This window comes from Pan troglodytes, chromosome 11, assembly GCF_028858775.2.
Source record: "Pan troglodytes isolate AG18354 chromosome 11, NHGRI_mPanTro3-v2.0_pri, whole genome shotgun sequence".
NCBI classification, from domain to species: domain Eukaryota; kingdom Metazoa; phylum Chordata; class Mammalia; order Primates; family Hominidae; genus Pan; species Pan troglodytes.
Window position 1 is genome coordinate 22570001 of NC_072409.2, and position 15240 is coordinate 22585240.

General features: G+C 34.4%; 1 long non-coding RNA gene across 2 annotated transcripts in view; it reads right to left on the minus strand.

The window, feature by feature from the left end:
• LOC107976760 (uncharacterized) overlaps window positions 1-15240 on the minus strand; it is a 157682-nt gene that overhangs the window by 30690 nt on the left and 111752 nt on the right. Inside the window, exon 3 of one of the 2 annotated variants that reach the window (XR_010148579.1) lies at window positions 9887-10040. The exons of the other annotated variant lie outside the window; for it this stretch is intronic. This is a non-coding gene — a long non-coding RNA (uncharacterized LOC107976760). The remainder of the gene's footprint in view (window positions 1-9886; window positions 10041-15240) is intronic. 2 annotated transcript variants of the gene reach the window in all.

The following is a 15240-nucleotide window of genomic DNA, read 5'->3' on the forward strand; positions in this document are numbered from 1 at the left end:
AAATGCTTTAAACAGCTCATCCTTGTTCTTGGTGTAAACTTTGATGGTTTGTGCTATAGTGTATATGTCTTCACATACGGTTCAGCATCTGTCAACGATCTGGGACCAGCTACTTTGCCTCACTGAGTCTCAGTTTTCTCTTCTATAAAATGAGGTATTAATCATTCTCTAAGGGGAAGCATTCTTTTTAAAGTCCTTAGCGTGCTGCTTGTGGGCATGTAATAATTGTGAGCTCCCCAGGTTTTTGACAAATTGTCACCAAAATTAGTCTATCCTTTTCCCTTAATGTATTCATTCATCCATTCATTCATTTAATGAGTATTGAACACATAGGGACTGTGCTAAGTACTGTTGAGAAAATGGTAAAGGGCATAGACAATCTCCCTGTTGGGTATCATGTTGAAGACTTTGATACAGTGAGAGGTTGGTTAATCACTTCACAGGGCTATGGAGAAAAATTACTGAGAGGTATAAGACCATGTCTTAGTGGCACCTGCTTTAGGTTGTGAGATGACTCTTCTCAAAGGAAGGGAAGACTAAAATTAGGTCTGGAAGATAAGCAAGACTCATCTAGGTAAAGAGAGTTCATGGACAGAGGGATTTTCCTGTCTACAGACCCACTTAGACAAAGATATGATATCCCTCTTTCCCATCTTCCAAAAACTTGGTGTCCTCCTTCATGAATTCGATCCTTTTCCTTTCTGAACCAGCTATATAGTTATCAGCTAATTTTACCCTAATGAAAAGAAGCTTCAGTTATAAATCTGTAGAACTCTAGAAATTAGAAATTCAAATTTCAGAAAGAATATTATAGTAAGTAGCCTTTAACATTTCTTTCAACCTCGGTAGACGAAAATGCAATGAACAAGAAAACTGCATGATGGCCATGACATTTTAGGGCTATTTGTCTACGTAAAGTCTGGGATGGAAATAAGGGAGAGACTGGAGGTGGGGAGAATGATTTGGAAGCATCTCTGATATTGAGGGCATGAAGGATCAAAAGATTCAACCAGTCTTACGATATTGAAAAGGAAGAGAAAACCACAGTTGAGAAATATCTAAAATATAGACTCAACAGGTCTATGTTATTAGTTGTTTTAGAGATGAATTCAAATCCCTGGACTTTGAATTCTAAAAGTACCATGGGAAATAGAAGATAAAAGAGTTTAAAAGAGTGTATTTGGGAAGACAAGGATGAGTTTTAATTGAGCCCTGCAGGCTGGCAGGAGACTCATGTGGAAATGTCCTCCACATAGGTGGGTACGTATGGACCTTTCCAAGCCTAAATAAGGATTTTTTTTTTTTTCTTTTTGAAACAGAATTTCACTCATGTCACCCAGGCTGGAGTGCAATGGAGTGATCTTGGCTCACTGCAACCTCTGCCTCTCAGGTTCAAACAATTCTCCTGCCTCAGCCTCCCACTTATCTGGGATTACAGGCATGCGCCACCACGCCTGGCTAATTTTGTATTTTTAGTAGAGACTGGGTTTCACCATGTTGGCCAGGCTGGTCTCAAACTCCTGACCTGAAGTGATCCACCTGCCTCGGTCTCCCAAAGTGTTGAGATTACCGGTGTGAGCCACCACGCCCGGCCAGTAAGGATTTCTTAAGTGACCTATACATTAAAAATATATATATATATTTTCACAATTTTAATGAAATTTTCACAATAATCATACATTTAAAAAATAAGGCCCAGTGCAGTGGCTCACGCCTGTAATCCCAGCACTTTAAGAGGCAGAGGTGCTGGATCACCTGGGGTCAGGAGTTCGAGACCAGCCTGGCCAACATGGTGAAACCCTGTCTCTACTAAAAATACAAAAATTAGCCAAGTGTGGTGGCAAACGCCTGTAATCCCAGCTACTCAGGAGGCTGAGGCAGGAGAATTGCTTGAACCTAGGAGGTAGAGGTTGCAGTGAGTCAAGATCGCCCCCCCACCCGCCCTCCAATCTGGGTGACAGAGCAAGATTTCATCTAGAAAAAATAAACAATAAATAAATTAATTAATTAAAAAAAGAAAATAACACTCCTGTTTCATCTGGACCAATACCTTCTTTTACCTTCTTTTTCTTTTTCCTTTTAAGTTCCAGGGTACATGTGCAGGATGTGCAGGATGTGCAGGTTTGTTACACAGGTAAACGTGTGCCATGGTGGTTTGCTGCACCTATCACCAATACTTTCTTGATGGGTTTCCACATGAGAATCAGTCCTTAAGCATGGAAAATGTGTCTGATTTTCTTATTTGGTTGTAAAGAGACAAGACAAGGTAGTTTGGGGTTCTTTGTTTTTAATTTTTATTGACACATAATAACTATGTGTTTTGGGGGAACATAGTGATATTTCAATACCACGTATTGTGATCAGATCAGAGTATGCTAATAGCATATCCATTATCTCAAACATTTATCATTTCTTTGTGCTGGGAACATTCAATATCCCCTCTTCCAGCTATTTGAAAATATATATTATTAACTATAGCAATCCTACATTGCTATAAAACACTAGAATGTATCCTTCCTATCTAGCTGTAATTTTGTATCCTTTAACATATCTCCCTCTATCCCCTATTCTCCCTACACTTCCCAACCTCTAGAAACCTCAGTTCTACTATTTCTCTTATGAAATCAACATTTTTAGCTTCCACATATGAATAAGAACATGCCATAATTGCCTTTCTGTCCTTGGCTTATTTCACTTAAAATAATGGCCTCCAGTTCCATCCATGCTGCTTCAAAGTACAGGATTTCATTCTTTTTATGACTGAATAGTATTTCATTGTGTATATGTACCACATTTTCTTTATCCCTTCATCTGTTGTTGGACATGGGTTGATTTAATGTCTTGGCTATTGTGAAAACTGCTGCAATAAGCATGAGGCTGCAGACATCTCTTCAATATACTGTTTTCCTTTCCTTTGAATAAATATCCACTAGTGGGATTGCTAGATCATACAGCAGTTATATTTGTAGTTTTGAGGAATTTCTATACTGTTCTTCATAGAGGCTGCACTCTTGTAGTTAGGGTTCTCACTGCAGCAAATCTAAGCCGAATCCAATCCCTGCTATCCATTGTCTCATAAACGTGAAGAAGTTAGTTTTCAGCCTCATTGTACTAAGAGGTTGTTACTTATCTCATAAGTTTTATTTTTTTTGTCATTTAGTGAGATAACAATGTAAAATGCCTAAAAAAAATCCCTGGCACATAGAATGTATCCCAATATGGTAGCAATTGCAATTTAGTATTTTGTACAGTACTCTACAGTTTTCAAAATATTTATGTTATATATTGCATCACTTACTCTTTACTGTTAGAAGGATGTTAGACCATTTTACAGGTGGGAAATATGAAACTCTGGTAATTGATAATTTATACAGCTCTTAAATGAAATTACTTAGACCTATACATCCAAATCTTTTTTCCACTATGCAATTCTGCTTCCCTAGAACATGGGAAAGGAAGATGAGAATCCTTGAAAATGACACCATGTTTTTATATGTGCTTCTCTGTGTGCTATACACTAGTTTTACACTTTAATACATATCAAATTTAATGAATATCAAATAATTTACATTATTTAAAAATATTGTAAGACCAAATTTGATCATCTTTCTCATAATAATTGTCATTTTTATGAGTTTGCTTAACAGCTTTATTGAAGTACACATTACATGCCATAAAATTCACCTATTTTTCAGGGTAAAATTCAATAATTATTAGTAACTTCATGTAGTTGTGCAACCATTACCACTATTCAGATTTAGAACATTTCCATCACTCTAAAGAGAAACCTTGTGTCTGTTTGCATTCAGTTTACAGTTCCTCCTTACGCCCCAAGGCCACTGCTAGTCCATTTTCTGTCTGTAGAGGCTTACCTTTTCTGAAACTTTCATATAAATAGACCATATAATATGCAGTCTTTTGAGTCTGTCTTTTTCCACTTAGAATGTTTTTGAGGTTATCCACTTTGTCCCTCTTATCAATGGTTTGTTCCTTTTTATTGCTGAATAATATTCGATCATATGGCTATATCACATTTTGTTTATCCATTCACCAGTTGATAGACATTTTCATTGTTCTCATGTTTGAGCTCTTACTAATAATGTTATTACGAAAATTCACATGCAGGTCTATGTGACAAATGTTTTTATTTATTTTGAGTATATACTTAAGGGTAGAATTTCTGGGTCATATGGTAAGTATGTTTAACTTTTTAAGAAACTGTCAAATTGTTTTTCAAAGTGGCTGTACTATCTTACATTTCCAGCATTGTATGAAGATTTCCATTCTCTGCATCCTCATCAACACTCATTATTGTCTGTCTTTTTGATCATAGACATTGTAGTGGATATGCAGCATTATCCTATTGTGGTTTTGATTTGTATTTCCCTATTGATTAATGATGCTGAGCATCTTTTCATGAGCTATTTGGCCATTGTTTATCTTATTTGATAAAATATATCTTCAAATATTTTGCCATTGTATTGGATTGTTTGTCTTATTATTGAATTATATGACCTCCTTATATATTGTAAATAAAAGTCCTTCAGCAAGTAGGATTTGCAAATATTTTCTCCAAGTCTGTGACCTGTATATTCCTCTTAATATTTTTCTGCAGTAAAAATTACTTTAATTTTGATAAAGTCCAATTTAATATTTTTTTCTTATATGGATTATGCTTTTGATATTATATCTAAGAACACTTTGTTCAACCTAACATCATTTCCCCAAAAGTTCTCTTTTAGAAGTTTAATAGTTTTACCTCTTGCATTTAGATCTATGATTAATTAGACCTATGATTAATTAATCTATGATTACTTAATTAGGGTTAATTTTTGTGAGTGGTATAGGATAAGGGTGAAAATTCATTATTTCATTTCTCAGAAACATGGCTGAAAAGATTATCTTTCTGCAGTTGAATTGCTTTGGTACCTTTCTCAAAATTCAATTAGCCATAAAAGTAAAAATTAATTTTTGTACTCTCAGTTTTTTTCCATTGGTTATCCTCAAACAACTGTCACGCTGTATTGTGTTCTGTAAGTTATATAAGTTGACATCAAGATGTTTAAGTCCTCTATCTTGTTTTGTTACAAATTTATTTTGGCTTTTCTTATTTCTTTGTATTTTCATATAATCTTTAGGTTCAGTTTGTCAACTGTTATTTTTTCTAAAAAAATTTTAAAAATCTGCTGAAATTTTGACAGAAAATGTGTTGAATCCATACACCAAAACTTAAGGAGAACTGCTTTCTAAACAATATTGAGTCGTCAGATCTGTGAACATAAACTATTTCTCCATTTATTTAGATCTTTGATTTATTTCAGTAATTTTTGTATTTTTCATTGCGTAAGTTTAGCATTTCATTTGTTATATACACCTTACCCTGAAGTCATAGAAATAATTTCTTATTTGTTAAATGTTCTAAAGTTATGCTATTCACATTTAGATTGTTAATTCTTCTGGAATTAGGTAGGGAATAATTTTATTTTGATTATTAATTCATCTGGAATTAGGTAGGAAATTATTTTATTTTATTTTTTGCCTAAGAATAGTCAATTGACTTAACACTGTTTACAGAAGAACAAATTATTTTCACACTAATTGTAAACACCACATTTCTCATATAGCAATTTCTCATATATAAATGTGTCTGTTTCTGAGCTCTAAAGTTGATACTATTGTTAGTTTGTCTACCCCTCAGTTAATTAAACATTATTTTAATTACCATAGCCTTATATAAATTATTAATAGTCTGCCAAGCAATTGTCTCTTATATTATTATTCAAACTTTTCTTGGCTAGTCTTAGCCTTAAAATCTTTCATACAATCATTTGGAACAACTTGTCGGGTCACACACACACGCAAGCACAAGCGGCACACACACACATGCCACACACACACAGACATACATGTACACATGCATGCATACACACAGACTCATACATATTGTTGAGATTGTTATTAAAATTGCACTTATTACTATACATTAATTGGTGATTTCGTACAATAATTTGGGAGAAATTAACATTGCATTTTTATGTCTTTCGACGTGATAAATCTCCTGATACTCAAATGTTCTGTTGTGTACTTCAACAAGTTTCATAATTTTGTTCTTATTTAAAATTCATGTAAATCTTTTTCTGGACTTATTTCTTCATATTGTATAGTTGATGTTACTATCATAAATTGCATCTTTAAGACATTTATGTTTTCTAATAAATTGCTACTATTCCTTGTGAACACTGATAATTCATATGTTTTGATATTATACCCAACAGTCTAAATTCTTAATATTTCAAATATAGACATTCTCCTGGAATTGTTATGTATAAATTATTTTGTAGAAATACCAATCATCATTTCTCCCTTTCAAATTCTTTCCCTCCCTCCCTCCCTCCCCTACTTCCTTCCTTCCTTCCTTCCTTTCCTTCCTTCCTTCCTTCCTCTCTGTCTCTCTCTTTCTCTCTCTGTCTCTCTCTCTGCCTTTCATCTTATTGTGCTAGCTTGGACATCCATGTCATATTTAAGAGATGCAGCAATAACAGGCATTGCTGCCTTGGTCCTGACCTTACAGGGAATGCTTTTAATGTCTCTATTGAGTAGTTTTGCTGCTGGTATTTTTGCTGGATAAATTTATCTGTAAAATGCTTTTTAATTTTCTTATGTTGTTGAGAGTTATGTATACCATGGATGGAGATTATTACATTAAACACATTTTTACATTTATTGAGAAGACCATATGTTTTTACTCCTTTTGCCTTTTAATGGTAGGAGTTAAAAGTAACAGATTTTTTTTTAACAGTTAAAATTTCATTTTTGAGATAACTTTTATCTGATTATTAAATATCCAGGAAATACTGAATAACAATTGATAGTCATTCATTAGGATTTTATATAAATTTTTCTAAGTGATATTGTTTTAAATTTTCTTGTAGTACTCTTATCCAGTTTTGAATTTTAATCTTAGTAAGAAATGACTGGGAGCATAATGTTTTTTGCTCAACATTCTCTGGAATAGTTAGTATAAGACAGGCATTGCATATGCCTTATAGTTCTGATCTTTTCTGCAAATGTTTAGGTTCAGTTGGAGTGTGTGCATGTTTAGATATAGATGTATTTTTTATTTAATCTCTGTCATGATTTGAGTTTTATCCATTCTTTCCCTTTTTTCTTGAGTCAGTTTGGTTCTATTATGTGCTGCTTTATTTTCATTTCTCTCATTTTTTGCTCATATTTTCTTCCCTCTACGGTTTTTTCTAATATTTAATTTAATCATTTTTCATCTATGTTTAGCCTTCTTTTCTTTTTAAATAATGTAATCCAATTTTTTCCTTTTTAACATTTTCATAGATTCATAGGGTAGGTGTACAGGTTTGTTACAAGGATATATTGTAATGGTGAGGTACAGGTTTCTAGAGTATTATCTTCTTTTCTTAAGTAAGGCAATAAATTGGCCCTAGTAACTTCCTTAGCCATATCACATAAGATTTAGCAATGTTGTTATGGTAATTCAGATTTAAATAACTTAGTTTTCCTTATCCATTCTTAATCAACAATTTAATTGACTTTCAGTCTCTCAAACGAAAGACTTTAGTTATCTTTTTGTTATTGATTTTTTTTTTCCAGTGTGGTTAAACAACATGGTCTATGATATTAACTCTTTGAAATTTGCTTAGACTTCTTGTGTGGCCTAGTTGATGAAACATTTTAAAAATATATTTGAGATGCTTATTTATCTTTCAATTAGTGTATGTGTGTCGCATTTCTTTTTTCTTTTTGGTGTTTAAATGTTAGGATGCATACATGACAACAAAGTCAGTTTTGTCAATCTCTCCAAACTTGCCAAACAATTCAAAGAGCCTAGAATATTTTCTCTTGTTCACACTGCCACCCTGTCATTCATGTTATTTATTGTTTGGAATACTTTCTTTGAACATTGTTTCTAATTACCTCAATTTAGTTATTATTGTTACTGTTTCTGTTTATTTAGATTTACTTACATGTCTACTTATTTCTTTCCTCACCACTATAACTTGCACATCTCTAATTCCTTTTTAGTATAACTTGCTTCTTTCTGAAATACATTCTTTAGCAACACTTTCTGTGATGGTCTATAAGTCTTTAGTCTTTTCTGAATATTTGTTCACCTTACTATCAATCTTGAATGATATTTTGGTATAATAGAATCACCAGCTTAAAAGTACTTTCCTTTGTATAGATATTGTTTCATTCTGGCCCCTATTATTACTGGTAAGAAGTCTACCCAACATCTAATATTTTTGTTTTTATTTTTGCTATTGTGCATTTTCCTTTGCTTTTTACAATTCTTACTATGTCTACAGTTTCACTATGTTTTGCCTGTGTGTTTATTTTGATTTTTTTACTTTTCAGGACTGGTTACATCTCTTTCAACTGATACCTCATATCTTTATTCTGTTCTGAAAAATTAACAGCTCTTTTATCTTTAATTTTCACTCCATTACCATGCATCATGTATCTTCTCTTTCTGAAACTTCATTCATTCATTCTTCTTTTCAACAAATATTTTTTGAGTACCTACTACTTGCCGTACATTGTTTTATATGGTTAATATTAACAAAATAAAGTATTGAAACTTCTAATATCTTACTTCATAATTCTTAACCTATTTTAAATGTGTTTACATTTATTTATATCTCTGTACTTCAATCTAGGTAATTTATCTTTTTAATCTTCTTGTTCTTTACTTCTCTCTTCAACTATGACTAATCTACTGTTTAGCCCAGTCAGTAATGTTTTAAAAAAATTAAGACCATATATTTTGTCTTTATAGTATCTATTTTTTAAATTATATTTTTATAATTTCTTATTTCACTTTAATTTGTTTCTGTCTGTGTTCTCTTTAATCATTTAAATTGTATTTATTTGATAGCTTCATTCTTCTGTTCTCTGATTTCAACTTCTTGGGGTATTAATTTTCTGCTTTGTTGTTTCTGTTGATCTCCCACATGGTGGATTATTTCCTCAAGTAATTTGTAATTTTGGACTATGTGTTTACTTTCAGTGGTGGTCCTTCCGCCACACTCCATCCCCTGCTGTCAATGGGAGGCACATATCCTCTGGATTTTGGAAGTGTCTCCACAGTGTGGTTTCTTTCATTAGTGTATTCTGAAACCATGGGGCTTACAATGGTCTTGGAGTAAATTTCGCATTATTTTTTTCATTTGTGATCCCAACTGTGTACGAATATCAAATTCTGACCCAATATGCATGTATGGTGCATGTTAATTTTTTCAATTTCGAACTCTAGATACATGTTTTCTTCCCATTAGTCATAGGCAGAAGACAAACTTTCTTGCTACTTTTCTGTACTTGTGGGGAAAAAAAATTTCCCCTTATAACATAGATTCTACAATCTTTCATGGCCCTGGAGTTATGTAGAACATCTATATACAGCTTCCACTTCCCTACAATCCTAATTCCACACTTTTTGTTCCTACAGGAGCATTCAATTTCCATTTTGTCTGCTATGTCTTTAACCTCTATGGCATTAACTTGAATGAGTATGCATTTGGCTCAGATCCATCTCTTAATTCTTACCCTTCAGGATTTGTGCTTCTTTCTTTCAGTCTTAGTTATGTATCGCTATACCATTGTTGCAATATCATTACTATATCATTGTTGTTATAACACATTTCCATGTGTTCATAATAACAGCGGGTCTCTGAAGGCTCCATCCATGATATTGCTAGGAGTGTGGAGAAGTCAGGTCAAGAAAGGAGAAGGACTAACTCATGGTCTTTAGCATGCCTACCATTGAGCCAGATCTCCCGGCTCTCAGCATAGCTTTGTATTTCCACAATAGAGTGGATCAATAGCCACGTGCTTTATTTATTTTATATGTACTTACCTCACAGTTTTCTTTCACTCCTGCTTTCCAACTATTCTGCCTTTGTCACTCCATTCCTTCCAAATACATTTCAAATAAATATTTCTTAAGTCTTAATAAAGTTGCAGTGTATAATATTACACCTTTAAGGCAGTGGTCACATCTCCCCAGGGTGCTGTAATTATAGGATAATGTAATACTCAGTAATGTATACAATATGACAATACATTCCTCAGCTCAATTCTGGGATGAAACTTGAATTATATGGGAGAATGAACCTCCAGAAGGCATAGACTATTTGGTATGTAATTTTATAACGAGAGAACCTCACTGCCCAATACAGTAACCACTAGATATGTAAGCTTTGAACATTTGAAATCTATCTAGTAGGACTGAGGAACTATATTTTAAAATGTTAATTAATTTAAAGTTAAAGATGGATGCTCTATTCAGTTATTAACAATCTTTTAAGTACTTTTGAAAGGATTTTGATATGTGAATGTTTTTCTCTGTAAATTTGATGGAATCAAAATATAGATTAGGTATTTCTGATGACAATTTGGTGTTCAAATTGAGATGAGCTGCAAAGATGCAGTAACTATGATTTTTGCACATTGATTTTGTATCCTGAGACTTTGCTGAAGTTGCTAATCAGCTTAGGAGTTTTGGGGCTGAGACGATGGGGTTTTCTAAATGTACAATCATGTCATCTGCAAAGAGAGATAATTTGGCTTCCTTTCTTCTTATTTGAATACCCATTATTTCTTTCTCTTGACTGATTGTCCTGGCCAGAACTTCCAATACTCTGTTGAATAGGAGTGGTGAGAGAGGGCATCCTTGTCTTGCGCCGGTTTTCAAAGGGAATGCTTCTAGCTTTTGCCCATTCAGTATGATATTGGCTGTGGGTTTGTCATAAACTGCTCTTATTATTTTGAGATACATTCCCAGTTTATTGAGTGTTTTTAGCATGAAGGGGTGTTGAATTTTATCAAAGGCCTTTTCTGCATCTATTGAGATAATCATGTGTTTTTTGTCATTGGTTGTGTTTGTGTAATGGATTGCATTCATTGATTTGCGTATGTTGAACCAGCCTTGCATCCCAGGGATAAAGCTAACTTGATCATGGTGGATAAACTGTTTAATGTGCTGCTGGATTTGGTTTGCCAGTATTTTATTGAGGATTTTCGCATCAATGTTCATTAGGGATATTGGCTTGAAATTTTTTTGTTGTTGTTGTGTCTCTGCCAGGTTTTGGTGTCAGGATGATGCTGGCCTCATAGAATGAGTTAGGGAGGAGTCCCTCTTTTTCTATTGATTGGAATAGTTTCAGAAGGAATGCTACCAGCTCCTATTTGTACCTCTGGTAGAATTCGGCTGTGAATCCATCTTGTCCTGAGCTCTTTTTGGTTGGTAGGCTATTAATTACTGCCTCAATTTCAGAACTTGTTATTGGTCTATTCGGGGATTTGACTTCCTCCTGGATTAGTCTTGGGAGGGTGTATGTGTCCAGGAATTTATCCATTTTTTCTAGATCTTCTAGTTTATTTGCAGAGCAGTGCTTATAGCATTCTCTGATGGTAGTTTGTATTTCTGTGGAATCAGTGGTGATATCCCCTTTATCATATTTTATTCTGTCTATTTGATTCTTCTCTCTTTTCTTCTTTATTAGTCTGGCTAGCAGTCTATCTATTTTGTTAATCTTTTCAAAAAACCAGCTCCTGGATTCATTGATTTTTTTGAAGGGTTTTTCATGTCTCTATTTCCTTTAGTTCCGCTCTGTGAGCAAACTCCCATTCACAATTACTACAAAGAAAGTAAAATACCTAGGAATACAAGGGATGAACTACAAACCACAATCAAGGAAACGAGAGAAGATGCAAACAAATGGAAAAACATTTCATGCTCATGAATAGGAAGAATCAATATTGCGAAAATGGCCATACTGCCCAAAGTAATTTATAGATTCATTGCTATTCCCATTAAGCTACCATTGACTTTCTGCACAGAATTAGAAAAAAACTACTTTAAATTTCATACAGAACCAAAAATGGCCTCATATAGCCAAGACCATCTTAAGCAAGAAGAACAAAGTTGAAGGCATTATGCTACCTGACTTCAAACCATACTACGAGGCTGCAGTGACCAAAACAGCATGGTACTGGTACCAAAACAGATATATAGACCAATGGAACAGAACAGAGGTCTCAGAAATAACACCAGACATCTACAACCATCTGATCTTTGACAAACCCGACAAAAACAAGCAATGGGGAAAGCATTCCCTATTTAATAAATGGTGCTGGGAAAACTGGCTAGCCATATGCAGAAAACTGAAACTGGACCGCTTCCTTACACCTTACACAAAAATCAACTCAAGATGGGTTAAAGATTTAAGCATAAGACCTAAAACCATAAAAACCCTGGAAGAAAACCTAGGGAATACCATTCAGAACATAGGCATGGGCAAATACTTCATGACTAAAACACCAAAACCAATGGCAACAAAAGCCAAAACTGACAAATGGAATCTAATTAAACTAAGAGCTTCTACACAGCAAAAGAAACTACCATCAGAGTGAACAGGCAACCTACAGAATGGGAGAAAATTTTTGCAATCTATCTGACAAAGGGCTAATATCCAAAATCTACAAGGAACTTAAACAATTTTACAAGAGAAAAACAAACAACCCCATCAAAAAGTGGATAAAGGATATGAGCAGACACTTTTCAAAAGAAGACATTTAATGTGGCCAATAAACATATGAAAAAAACTTCATCATCACTGGTCATTACAGCAATGTGAATCAAAACCACAATGAAATAACATCTCATGCCAGTTAGAATAGCAATTATTAAAAAGTAAGGAAGCAACAGATGCTGAAGGCGATGTGGAGAAATAGGAATGCTTTTACACTGTTGGTGGGAGTGTAAATTCGTTCAACCATTGTGGAAGACAGTGTGGTGATTCCTCAAGGATCTAGAACTAGAAATACCATTTGACCCAGCAGTCCCATTACTGGGTATATACCCAAAGGATTATAAGTCAGTCTACTATAAAGAGACATGCACACATGTTTATTGCAGCACTATTCACAATAGCAAAGACTTGGAACCAACCCAAATGCCCATCAATGTTAGACTGGATAAAGAAAATGTGGCACATACACACCATGGAGTACTATGCAGCCATAAAAAAGAGTAAGTTCGTGTCCTTTGCGGGGACACGGATGAAGCTGGAAACCATCATTCTCAGCAAACTAACACAGGAACAGAAAACCAAACACCACATGTTCTCACTCATAAGTTGGAGTTGAATAATGAGAACATATGGGTACAGAGAGGGGAACATCACACACCAGGGCGTGTGGTGGGGTGGGGGATAAGGGGCGGGATAGCATTAGGAGAAATACCTAATGCAGATGACGTGTTGATGGGTGCAGCAAACCACCATGGGACATGTATACCTATGTAACAACCTACACATTCTGCACATGTATCCCAGAACTTAAAGTATAGTTAAAAAAAAAAAAAAAAAAAAGATGCAGTAACTAACCAGCCTAGTTTGTCTGAAACTGAGGGGTTTTCCTGCATGAGGGACTTCCAGGGCTAAAACCTAGACAGACCCAGGGAAACTTGACAGATTTATTTAAGCATAAAAACACACAGGATTTTAAAGACAAAATACGAAAAAATATAAGATATTACCTTCGTATTTTTATGTTAATGATATTGAATAATATTTTAGACATTGAGCAAATAAAATATATCATTAAAACTATTTCATTGGTTTCCTTTTACTTTATTTTAAGGCAGCTGCTAAAAACGTTGAAACATTACATGTGGCTCACATTATATTTCTACAGAGGTAGTCTAGTATTTAGGCCACTTTGAGTGATTTTATCTATCTATCTATCAACTATCTATCTATGCATTTACTGTTAGCACTAAAAGTTTAATGCCTGGAATTACAATATCCTTGAGGAGATTTCACAAATCTTAACGCATTTTATATCCCCAGAGCTATTATTTGAATGTTTCTCCCCCAAAGCATGTGCTGGAAACTTAATCCTCAGTGCAACAGTATTGGGAGGTGGAGCCTAATGCAAGATGCGAATGGATTAGTGCTGATTATAATAGGATTGGAGTCTGCAAATTCAATCTCTTGGTTTCAATCTCCTATTCTTTGTCCTCCAACTATGAGATGACATAGCAAGAAGCCCTATGTCAAATACAAGCTCCTTAAATCTTGGATTTTCAAGACTCGGAATCATGAGACACTAAATTTTTGTTCACTATAAATTGTTTGATCTCAGTATTTTGTTATAGTAGCACAAAATGGACCGACACCAGTGTCTAACAATACTGTCCATAACTGTCATCTTTTGAGGACTTGCTATATTCTAGGCACAATAGTTTCCTAAATTCCTAAATTCTATGTACCCAAATAGATCTCAACCTCTAAAATAGCCCACTGACACAGATAACTTCATGATACTCCACTTTACATGTAAGAAAACTGAGGTACATAATGGAAAAATAACTCGCCAATGTCCATCTTCCTAGTCAGTGATAGAGCCCAGGTCCCCAACTCTGAATGATAATTCTTACCAAGATGATTTCAACACAGGTGTGGTCACCTGGGATCTGCATTGACAACTATGGGACTGGAGTTTATATTAACACACAGGAGTAAGAACAAAGAGTGTTGGGTCATCTCGGCAGGTTTTTAAACAAATAAATTACAATAATCAAGGTAATTGACATCTTTTTCTTTTTACTGTGAGTTTACACTTAGTGCTTGCCACAACTTCGCTTTTATCTTGGGCAGATGTTGATCTTTCCAATACATTGCTGCCTCCTGGCTCAGGGTTTGCCGCCATCAAGAGCAATAACAGTTAATATGTTCCTGAAACATAATAGATGCCAAAACTGTGCTATGTGCTAAGCCTGTATTATCATAACTTAAGCCTTATGAATAAAGATATTATTATAAGCTCCCTTTAATAGATGAGAACATTGAGGCAAAAACTTGAGCAATTTATCAAAAATGATATCTTTCTGGGTAGTTCCAGAATGTTAATCTGGTTTCATCTGTTTCCAGAAAAGAAACTTTCTGTCCTTTGATATACTGAAAATGTAACAGATGATCTCAAGATTCTGGCCCCAGTGAATCTGAATGTTGTATAACACAGAATAGCACAACGTTAGCTGTATAAAATTGTATCTTTTGGGGGGATGTCACCAATAATTTGAGGTTCACACTCTACTAATTTCCTATCACTGCTAAAACAAATTATCACAAACTTGGTGGCTCCAAATAACACACATTTATTCTGTGTAGTTATGAATGTCAGAAACCCAAATTCAGTTTCACC